This window comes from Cupressus sempervirens, chromosome 1 (genome assembly GCF_028749045.1).
Source record: "Cupressus sempervirens isolate cs-2001-9-10 chromosome 1, ASM2874904v1, whole genome shotgun sequence".
In the NCBI taxonomy this organism is placed as follows: Eukaryota; Viridiplantae; Streptophyta; class Pinopsida; order Cupressales; family Cupressaceae; genus Cupressus; species Cupressus sempervirens.
Genome location: NC_143118.1, coordinates 396,485,500 through 396,498,660, shown reverse-complemented (window position 1 = coordinate 396,498,660; position 13,161 = coordinate 396,485,500).

Sequence of the window (13,161 nt, the reverse complement as noted above, 5' to 3'; positions counted from 1 at the left end):
TGATGCTTCATGTAATGAAGATCCTAAAGACTATAGTATATTCATCTATGTGGATGATGATTCTTCTAGTACTCAAAATGAACAGACAAATAAAGCTACAAGTTCCCATCAAATAGGAAATTATGGAGTGAAAATACAAATTGTTGAGTAGTAGAGAGTGTGTGCCAAGTAGTAGATTGTAGATGTTGAGTCACAGATAGATAATTCTAAGCATTAGATAGTGAATGTGAGCATTCAAAACCTGAATTTGTATCACAAAATAGAAGAGGAAATGAACTTTTAGATTATTTTTCTAGATGAATCTAAAGAAGAGCCAAGAATAAAGCTAGTTGTATTAGAAAAATATGTGAGAAGACATCATAAACTTGATCAAATAATTGGAGATGGTGAATCGAGTGCTATGACAAGGAGAAAAATCAAAGGTAAGGAAACTTGCAACAAAGAATATAATTGTTTCCACATAACCCATAATAGATTTGAAATAAATAGGCAATTAAAATCCACATGCAAGAGAATAGACAAAATACCCACAAAAATGTGACACAAGATATACCCTAGGAAACCCTCCTTGAAGGAAAAATCTAACCTCCAAAAGAATCCATCACTATGTATTATTCAGAAAAAACACCATTGCAATGCAACCATGGAAGCCTTCAAAGCCATATCCACTATTGAGAAATCTATGTGAACAAGAATGAATACACACATCCCATGCCATGCTTATAACCTTCACAAATGATCCATTTGGCTAACCTATCAAGCCTTGTCCCACTCAACTCTTTCTATTTTTTTTTCTGTCTTCTCTCTCACACCAAAACCACCCTCATGGTTGCTTATATAGTAGCAAGTCCCACAAAACAACCAAGTGGTATTACATAAACCATGTGCTACCTAAACCATTGACCCCACATTTAATATTGAAAATTTAATTCTTTTCTCCAATATTAAATAATTACATGTGATATTATCACAATGTTACAATAAAACTCATCAAGTATATACCACAGGAATCTTTACATGTTGCATGTCCATCTAGGTACAACATTACATAATAAAATAAAATAATACAATATAACAATATTATGCAATGTGTGGAACACCCATTATCTCAACAATCTCCCACTTGTTGTATACATTGCATAGGGTCAATCTATAGCCACATAAATGAACAAGGGAACAATCCCTCCTAGCATATCCACCATCATGGACCAAAGTGCATAAAGTGCTCCATCTTGGTACCCACAAAAAAATTAAAGTATCCAACATCTCCAACATGAATGATCTCACCTCCTATTATGCCATTACCATTGGAAATACATAGAAGCCATCCAAAGAGAAAGCCACCCAACCTATTGCATTAGAAGATCATAAAATCCTATACCAACTAAAATTTTAAGCACAAAAACTTGATCCAATGGTAATCAAATGTATCTACAGTTGTCAAAATATCAATAGCTAAAATAGCACACACAACAAGTGCCAAACCCATCCAACTATCCATACCTCCAAAGGTATACCAAGTGAGTCTCACATCATCAACATATCTAATCTATAACCTATAATTACAAGCTTTAAGAGCAATACTTGCCACATATATACCAAGAAGCTCCCACTGCAAAAGATAATGCCAAATCTATATAACCAATCCACCCACAACATCTCAAAGAAGTGAATCCATGTAGTCTCGAGGACATCCACAACACATAAACCAATATCCTACAAGAACAAATCTCATAACAAGTCTCCAATGCTCTCCTAAGTTCTCCACAACCAACAAAGGAAAGAGATAAAAGAATAACCATGTCATCTCTCACATGACATGCATGAGCACAAACCAATGATCACAATCTCTAACCAATCTCAAATCCAATGTAGGTAAAACCAAACATCCAATAAGGTAACCAAGACCAAAGAGAAACCATGCAAATCATAATCTATATCATGTCTTTCTACACACACCTCTAGATATAAACTGTGCAAGTATGAATCCTCCATAAAATCCCAATCAAGAAGCCTCAATAACACTCGAACCATACCATATAACTAATCATGGATGTAAGCCTCTCAAAAGAAGATCAAACTCATAAACCATTCCTAATCCAAGGAATATGCTCAATATAAAACCATCTACCAAACTCAGCCAACATAACAACATATGCAAATGGAGATAACCAATGCTAAACCATCTCTCAAATGAACTATCTAGAACTAACTCACGTACCATAGCTCAAGATCCATATCCATGAAAGAAAAGCATAAATAAAATGCACTTGAGAGAAATAATGGGCTATACCTCTCAAGTAGAAAATTGTCAAGTAGACCAAGAGTGGGGAATGAGAATGCTCATCAAGATATCCAAATCTTCAACCAAGACTCATCTAAGAACAATCTCCTCTCAAATCCATATCAGCTGAATGCCCCTCAGACTTCCTACTAAAACCATCAACCATCCTAACAAATACTTCTCTAATCCAAGAGAAATTAGAATCACCACCATCTATAAGTATCCATGAGCACCTGTAACCAATCAATCCATGCCAACTCCAAATGCAACATACCAATACCATGAAGTATCTAGCTTATGATCAATGTGCTCAATATTGAGAAACTAAACCACAATCAATATCAAAGTTCCAACAATGGCCTCATAAACATAAATATGACAACATGATCTAACCATCTCAACCAAAGAGATAACATGCTCCATATGAACATACTATAGTATGTCAAAACTCTAACATGTATCAAGAGTGTACCATGACATAGAAAATGAAACCATCCTCACACAAGGGATAACATGCCAAATGAAATCATAAACAACATGTTTACCAAGAACCCCATTAGTCCTCAAGATACAACCATCTCCACACACCATGAAGAAAAACCATCTCCACATACCATGAAGAACCATCTCCACACACCATGAAGATAACCAAGAATCCCATGAGTCCTCAAGATCTAACCATCTTCACACACCTTAAAGATAACCAAGTGCACCATGCAAATGTCAAAGGCACTTTTGCAGCAACAGGATCTAAGACAAACCACCAACATCTGCAAACACTCAATAAATATATCAATGCCAAAAACTCTCACTCAACCATGGTATTGAGTCATTCATGGCATCATATAAAATCCATCTCCTACATAAAGATCCTCTAGGTCTACACTCACACAACCAAAGTGCCAATACCAAGTGAAAACAAGATCTCCAAACCAAGAAGATTCCAAACTAGGAACTAATCCTGCACTATCACCCCATCATTGTCACAAGCTCCCACTAAACTATGTATCCAAGCTATCCATGACATCATGCTAAAAAACCATCCTCTAACCATGAGAATCAACCAAAGAATCAAACCATAAAAGAACTCAAAGTGCACATCATGAGCTCCTCAAAAGAAACCAAATAACCATGATCCTCAACCAAGAAGATATACCGCCATAACCAAATCAGAAATCTAAACCAATGAACATCAAGGATGTACCTATATATCCAATCATTTCATGCCAAAATCCATGGCACCATGATCACATCCATGAACTGATCATTTGATTCTAAATATGTCCAACTTATTAGCATAAAATAGTCAACTACAATCCTCTACCATGATTTTACCTGGTAACAACATCTCATCCTTCTACATGAAAAAAAAATCAACAAATCATGTGACTTAGGGAATAGACAACCCAAATCCAAGCCACCAATCTGAATATGCATCGATAACAAAAAATCAATGGGCAAAGACAACCTATAACCAAGCTATAAATGCAACCTATAAGTATAGACCACTTACAACACTGCACAACTTGTAGACCTAACAAGTCATCATACATATCCAAACCAAATACTGATAACTTTATCATCATGAGACCAATTTGAAATGTGAACTAAGTATACAATGACATCAAATCTTTAATCTCAAAAAAATATACAATGTCGTAAACTCACAATGCTACCATAGTCAATATATACCATTAACTGTTTAGATTAATATATCACCAAATAAACCATGCTGAACCTACACCAAATTTGAACCAATGTGTAGAGCTCTCCAAGAGCTTTATGTTGACCACTCAAAGTCCAAAATCCAACTTGGTATGCTTGAGTTATGCCCTAATCTATGTTCAAAATAAACATCTAAATTTTGGGCTCTTAAAACCTAGCAAAATGTCAAAATCATAGAATTAAACCTACACCACATTGTAGTGCTTTGAATTAGCTTTCCAACACCTATAAGAAGTCTGAGATCTGTTATCCTGAGAGAAAGTTATGGCTATTTTACTAAGAAAATATTTTTACCATTTTCACTGTGATTTTTTTTTGTGATGAAAATTCTAACAGGATTAAATTTGACGGCTATTGTGGGCTGAAACTAAAAAACTCTTTCATTTCCTCTGAACATGGCCAAACTAAGACATATTAAATATCAAAATTTATGAAAACATTGACCCAGATCCAATGGTGAGGTTCATTTTAACCTAGGAGGTTATTTATGCAAGCTCCCCTTAAAAACCTCATTTAAATGAAATATCCAAAAAATCTTTTTGTCCAACAATTTCACATGCTCAAAATCTACTAATATCCTATCATAACAACAAACCCAAAACACTCATATCTATAATAAATAACTCATATACCTTGCCCTTTCTTTTATCCTCTCATGCATTTCCATGGATTCAATCTAGAGTTAAAACAATAAAACTAGGCTCTGATACCACTAGTAAGGAAACTTGCAACAAAGAATATAATTGTTTCCACATAACCCATAATAGATCTGAAATAAATATACAATTAAAATCCACATGCAAGAGAATAGACAACATACCCACAAAAATGTGACACAAAATACCATTGCAATACAACCATGGAAGCCTTTAATGCCATAGCCACTACCGAGCAATCTATGTGAACAAGCATGAATCCACACATCCCATGCCATGCTTCCAACCTTCACAAATGTTCTATTTGGCTAACTTGTCAAGCCTTGTCCCATTCAACTCTTTCCCTTTTTCCCTTCTATCTTCTCTCTCTCACCAACAACTATCCTCATGGCTTCTTATATAGTAGCAAGTCTCAAACAATCACCAAGTGGTATTATGTAAACCATGTGCTACTTAACCCATTGACCTTACATTTAATATTAGAAATTTAATTTTTTTCCCTAATATTAAATAATTACATGAGATATTATCACAATGTTACAATACAACTCATCAAATATATCCCATGGGAATCTTTACATGTTGCACGTCCATCTAAGTGTAACATTACATAATAAAATAAAATAATACATTATAACAATATTGTGCAATGTGTGCAACACTCATTATCTCAACAGACACATGCTTAATATGTGAGTTTTAGCCTAAATCAATAAAGGATGCTTTAGCTAATGAAAAATGGATACAAGATATGAACGAAGAAATTAACTAGATTGAGAAGAAAAATACTTGGACCTTAGTGCCAAGAACTAAAGACAAAAATTTCATTGAGACAAAGTGGGTTTTCAAGAACAAGCTCAATAAAAATGGTGAAGTAAAAAGAAAAAAAGAAATACTAGTAAGCAAGGGTTATGCACAATAAGAAGGAGTTGACTATCGAGAAATTTTTTCTCTTGTGTCTAGACTTGAAGGAGTTAGAACTTTTCTTGCATACTCAGCTTACAACAACTTCAAGGTATATTAGATGGATGTCAAACATGCATTTCTGAATGGTATACTAGAGGAAGAAGTATACATTGAACAACCTGAAGGAATTGTAGATCCAGATAAGAGGAACATGGTATGTAAATTGAAAAAAACTCTTTATGGATTAAAGAAAGCACCAAGAGCTTGGTATAAAAGCTTAAATAACTAGTTATTGAAAGTTGGTTTTCAAAGAACAAATGATAACAACAATCTATACTAGAAAAATGTAAAGAATAATGAAGTACTATTATCTGAGATATTTGTTGACGATATCATATTTGGAGGAAGAGAAGTGTTATGTAAATTATTTGTGGATGAAATGAAAAAGGAATTTGAAATGTCTATGTTTGGTGAGATCAAATTCTTTATTTGTTTATAAGAGTGCCAAATGAAGTTTGGTATTTTCAGTTCACAAACCAAATACATCAAGAAAATATTGAAGCTTTTGGTATGGAAGATTCAAGACCAGTGAGTACACCTCTATCTACATGACATAAACTATATAAGATTGATGATTCTACTGATGTGAACTAGACCCTATACATATCCATGATAGGGAAATTACAATATATTTTCACATTAGACCAGATATTGCCTTAGCAGTCGGGATTATTGCTAGATTTTTAAAAAATCCTAAAGAGATTAACATGATTGCTATAAAAAGGATAATGCGATATCTAAAAGGTACATAAGATTATGGATTATACTACAAGAGAAGTGATAGATTTGAATTGAAGGTTTTCACTCACTCAAATTGGGCAAGAAATATTAATGATAGGAAAAGAAAAAGTAGAGGTGCATTCTGTCTAGGAAAGAGGTCGGTGTCATTGACAAAAAATAAATAAACTTGTATTTCCCAATCAACAGCTGAAGATGAGTATGTGGTAGTTGTAGTGAATTGTTCAAATATAATGTGGATTAAGAAATTATTGAAGGAATAAAAGAAGAGATTACAAATCCAGTAATTATCTATTGTGGTAACACAAGTGCTATTAACATTTCAAAGAATACAGTGGTGAACACTAAGACAAAGTGTACTACTATCAAGTATTACTACTTGAGAGAACTAGTTCAAGACAATGAAGTGAAGCTGGAATATGTGAATACAAAGGAACAAATTATTGACATATTCACAAAACCATTACCCAAATATGCTCATGAATATCTTAGAGGTAAATTAGGGGTCACTCCTCTAACTAAGGCTACTTAAGAATCCAAGGTGCATTGCATTAGATGTGCTACAGATCATATTTTACATAGTGGTGCAATACAACTCTACTTTGGGATATGTTGGTACAAGAGCACCTAATAAGACAAGAATACCAAGAGGCCAAAGTTAATAATATGATAAAATAAATTTTATTTAGGTCATTCATAATGTATTAAATTAATTTGAGTCAATTTGAATAATAACGTAAGTTTGAAAGACAAAATTGTAGAAGTTGTCAAATATGTAAGTATGTATTGTCATAAAATGTGATAATATGAAAAATATGAAGTAAAAAGAAGATGGAAGGTCATAAGGGAATTTTGATAGTTTCTAAATTCATAAAATATTATAAAAAAAACTTGTATTGGTCATTCAAAATCAGAATGAGAAGAAAGAGAACTTTTTGGTATTAGTTTGTGCATTCATTTCTAGCTATTGTGATTGGTGTTCACTATTTTTATGCTAGTTATAGGCCTTGTACTAATATTTATGGCTTGGAAAATCTATATAAGTTATATATTTTGATAGTAGGCTGACTTATCTTAATTATTATTTTGGTTTGGATTAATTCCATTCAGTTTTGAGGAAGTTATGCATATTTTAGTGAAAGTGTGTGTTTGCAAATTTAAGAATCTCTAACAACAATCATGTTGTAGTGTTTGGTATAGAAACATATGAATGTGTTATGATATTTAAATAGATTAATTGGAAATATATACAAATAATATTTCTTTTCCTTTTAGTTTGGGTCATTTTTATGCATATTTGTGGAAGTTATGAATCCTTTAGTAGAAACAGGTTTTTTAATATCTTCAATGGAGTTGTGTGCATAAATTTGAATGCATGTAATGATTTATGGATTAAAAGAATGAATGGATTACATATTTATAAAATATACTCATGAGGTATTAATATGAAATTGGTTTGGGATTATTTGGTATTTTTTTTAATGAAAGATATTGGATTTGTTATGTAGGGTTACAAGTATACTTTCTAGTTTATGGGAGTAAAAATGGATCTCTGTAAAGAGACCATAATATGTAAAGGAAGAGTTTTATTGTTCTCACCTTTGGATATGTTTTTGAAGACTAAATTTCAACAACAATTCCAAAGTATTTATAAGGAATATGTCAAGAAAAAAAGTTATGAATAAATTAATCTGATATAGAAATTAGATAGGGTGAATCGAGATATATTGATAAACTTGTTGAAACATATTTTGTGTTATTTCATGAGATGCCTCTAAATAATAAATTTATTGAAAAAATGTTGAAGGGATTAGAATGGACTCTATTTATTATTTTTTTAAAATAAATCTACTTGCATCACATGCCTAAGCTAGAATACTTCAGTACAACATAAAAAGATTAGTCATAGTCAGATGAAAAGTATTAGCCAAACAAGCAAACTATGCATAATTCAGATCTATGAAGAATTTGAAGTTTTGATAGCTACACATCTTTAGAATTATTTTCAAAGAGGGAGAGATTAATAAAATAAGAAAAGACTAAGAAGTCTCAAGATTATTGAAAAAAAAAAGATAAACCTTAAACGGATAGTATCAAGAAAGATAGCAAATTGACAGAGGGAGTTTGACAGTTTAGTGGTCACTCGTAGAAGTGAAATATTTTGGATTCTATGGTAGCTAAGTTATTATTTGTGTTTTTGATATTTTAGATATTTCCATCAATGCCAAAGAGGGAAATTGTTGAAAATTTATAATTGGAACAATTGTTGTTTTGTCCTTGATGTCAAATCTATGGATGAGACATATTGCTACCTAATCTAAATGTCATATCTATTTGATTGATGAAGAGGATTTAAGAGTTACTTATAATTATAGTACCTTGATTTAAGTTTGAAGTTATGAAAATGAAGTAAAAATGTATATTTGATTATATAGACTTTGATAAAGAAAAGTAAATATTTATGTCAAGAACACTAAGCCAAGCCGAGGAGAAGAGAAAATTACTAAGGATTCCAAGTAATGCTAGTGTCAACTGAGCCATAGTTAGTTTCAAGAAAATCTAGTGTTGATTAAGCATTAGCATCAACCGAGAAAGTTATTTGATGCTGAGCCAAAAAGCTTAAACAATGACCAGGTATTTCAGTGTTGATCAAGTGTCATAATTCAGTGATTTCTAAGTGACAATAAAAGATCAAATTCAAAGGAATTGCAAGATCAAGCTGACTCAGTTGATTTCTTGAGAGATGCAAAATGTGCTGAAGATTAGACTAATAAGTTGGATCACCAAATTCAAGATGGTAATTAGGTAAAGACTTAACAGAAGGATTCTAGAGAAGTTTCTAGCAAATGATCAAGAAGTTGTACATATACATTGAATTGAGTTGTAGCTAATCATAAATACTACAATCTATGGTGGATGTACAAAATGGTAGAGAACAATTGCCTATTTAAAGGGATACTAAAAAAAACTTTGGTGTCATCTCTAGTCATACCTAGCCAAGCACAACAAGTGTGTACAAGTGAGTTTGTACATAGAGCAAGGTTGATCAGAAGCACACAAGAGTGTGAATGTGAAGGTAAGGGAGAAAACTTGTAGATGTGATGCTATTATTGATAAGTGATTTTGAGAAGAAGGATTAAGTATTCATGAAAAGAGTAGACTGATTTCTTCAAGGGTGTCTAGGAAGATCAAGATAAGAGATGACAATGAAAGGCTTATTGTATACACTAAATAATTATGCTAGAAACACTAATTTACATGAAATGAAATCATTTAGACAATTAAAAAGCATAACATATATGCTAGACAAAGACAAACCCTCAATTGAGAATATGAACCATTAAGAGGTTCTCTCAATGAGGCCTTTCTTGTTTTGGAGATGTGTCTATTTGTGGATTTGGGATGTATGCTCGATTGCTTCCAAAGGCTTCAATGGATTTTTGATGGCTTTTTGGTGTGAGTGAGTGAGGTTGATAAAATGGCTTCTCAAAACAACATGGTAACTTTACTAAAAGGATTGTGATTAAATGGCTTGGGAGGGGATTCAATTTATAGGCAAAGGGCTTGAGGGATTGATGGCTAGGATGCAAGGAGAGATGAAAGCTTAAGGAGGGCTAGGATGCACTCAAAGGGGAGCACATGCATTGTGCTTGTTTAGCACCAACCAGGGAGTGACACATGTCACAGGGTGAGTGGATGGAGGCAAGGGGATGGATGAGTCAACAAAGGAGGGTCAAGGCCTTAAAGACCCTCATAAATGGCCTGTAAGAGCAATGAATGGGCTTGTAAGAGACTTTATGGCTTTGTAAGAGCAATGAAGGCTTGGTGGTTGGGATATTTTGCAGGGAGTTGAGATTGTTGACTTTGCTTTGCTTAGGAAAGTCTTAAGCTCACTTAGGGAATGTGACAAGGTTAGGGGGGGAATTAGGCTTGGTTTAGGATTAGATTAAGGATGTTAGAGATGTGCAAGTGGATGGCATTCATGAGGGTGGGTGAGTTAGTGGCTAAGCTAGGTTAGTATGGGTGGATGGGGTGGATTAGGCTAAATGGAGGATTAGGGATAAGTTAGGGGCTATTAGATTTGAGGGATTTATTTATCAAATAGATTTATTTAATAAATGGGGATTTTGGAATTAGATAGGAGAATAGGATTTAATTGATAAATGATAGGTTATTTGATTTATCAATTAGGACTATAGATGATTAATTAAATTAATCAGCTAGGGGATGGCAAAGGATTAATTAAATAGGAATTCAATTAATGATGCCTTTAGAGATAGCTAAATAAGATTACTAAAGCGGTGTAATCAAATTTAGGTGTCTACACTTATCAGTAAACCAACATAAGGATTGAACATATATATAAACTAGCAAAAGTGAGTTGTAATCACATAGATCAAAACCTACTATTTTCTTTCTTATCATTGTAAACAATTTGTATTGAAATCCTTTTGACTAAGGTTGACCTAATAGTCATTAGAATAATTAACAATCTATGTAAATCCTTTTTAACTAGGTGATATTATAAATGGAATGATCAAATTCCTCTTATAAGGCCACTTCTAATAAGGTGATTAAATCCTCTAACTAGGTCACATTTAACAATTTGTATTGTAAAACTTTAATAGGGTTGGATCCTAATAGAGCTCACTTTGAAAGAGTGAAGAAAAGTGACATGTTTTAGGTGATTTTTTCCAAATTGGGTTTCCATGTAAAATCCTAGTGTCAAACTGTGATGAATGTCTTATGAATTTTTTACATGGGATGATATTTTTCATTATGCAATGCAAGTTTATGATAGTTTTATAGTACAGATCAAGAAACAAAAAATTAAGTAGGATCAATTGAACATTGATGTTTTTAATTTTTAATAGTTCAAGTCATACATATAGACCTTAAGTAATTGATTCACCCCCCTAGTTATTCTAAAAATTTCTAACATCTTTGTCTCCAATGATTTTATCTAATGCATGATTTCTTCTTACAAATTTTTCTACCACAATTTCAACTCTTCTTTATTCTTACACTGGTTCATTAGTACCATATTATATAGCCACTTTAGGTATTACTTCTTTTATCTCAACATCTTCTTCTGGTTGTTTGGCAATCACTTCCTAAGGCTTAGCTCCAACTACCTAATGCTTGGCAATCTACTGTTGCAACATGACATTCACTAATAATTTCTTCTTGACAACTTTCTTTTTAGGCTTAGGTAGTGTACTAGGCTCTACTTCATAGAGATTTACGAAATTCCTTTAGTCTTCACATTCCTATTTTCATTTATCTTTATTTTTCTCTACATATTCATCAACTTTAACATTTTCACTTTTGACAACTTTGTTAGTGTTAGAATTTAAATATTTGTATGCTTTAATTTTAGTGGAATATCCTAGGAATATGCCTTCATCATTTTTAGCATCAACTTTTCCATGTCTATTGTCTTTCAATATATAACATTTTCTTCCAAATACTTTGAAATACTTCACATTAGGTGCATATCCCTACCATAACTCAAAAGGTGTAATATTTTTGCATTTCTTGACTTATACTCAATTCAAGGTATAAATAGTTACACTTACAACTTCTCTCTAGTATGAATATGAAACATTCTTCTCCATCATTAATGTCCTAGCATAATCCATCATTGATCTATTCATCCTTTCTTCTATACCATTTTGTGGAGGGGTCTTTGGTGCTAACATCAATCTCTTGATTCATCTTGTTGAAATTAAGTCAAGTTTGTTATTAAAGACAACACTTATTCAGATTCTAGTTTAGATTGAGCAATTCAATATTTGCCACACATTCCAATTTAGACCAAGCAGTTCAGTGTTTGCCATGCACTATAGTTTAGATCGAGCAGTTTAGTATTTTCCAAGCTTTACAATTTCTACCAAGTTAATAGCTTAAGTCAAGCGAAGCCAGTGTTAACCAAGTTGAATGGAGAATAGTGTCTATTGAGTACAGTTGTGGTAAATAGGGAATGCAGTTTATATTGAGTTACACTATATCTACCGAGTCACCAAAGTATACCAAGTTTGAAACTACATTGAAGTGATTAGTATGGACTGAGCCTCTACTTCTACCAAATGCATGATGATGTTGAGTAATGACAGTGGACGCCATGTATCAGAACTTCACCAAGTCAATTTTTAGAACCCAAGTATCTACATTTAGGCTGACTTCATAGTATTGGTGTTAACTTGTGTAATGGCCAACTTTGTAATTATGTGAATTGGATTGATATATATGTAATGTATTGTATCATATCCAATGTAGAATGCAAGATAATGTGAATGGAATGTAAGCATGTGAATGTGAATCAACAACAAAGTAAAGTTTTTTATAAGGCCATATCAAAAGTAGCAGAGTTATATCTATCACATAAAGGTGATTAGTACTTCAAGGATCTCAATTAGCAATCAGTTGTAAGTTAGAGATCTATTGTTTCATCCTAACAGGCGACTCAACTTTAAATCCTTTCACAAGGTAGACTTAATAGTCTTTTCTTAAATCTCTTTATCGAGTGCATACTTCATTGATTGTTTGTAAAACCTTTAACAAGGTGGACCTAGCAGTCCTAATTGCTCCTAACATGGTAGATCATCAGAAGTGATCAATGTAAGCCTTAACAGGCCAACTTTATGCTGCAGTATTGAAGTTTTTTGGGTATCATCCCCACCCCAATTTTACTTTCTATTTGGAAGGTTTCTGGGTCACCAAATATTGTGTTCAAAGTATTTTATGCTCTTAGTTTCTCATGCATGTAGTAGATTAGATTTATTAATGGGA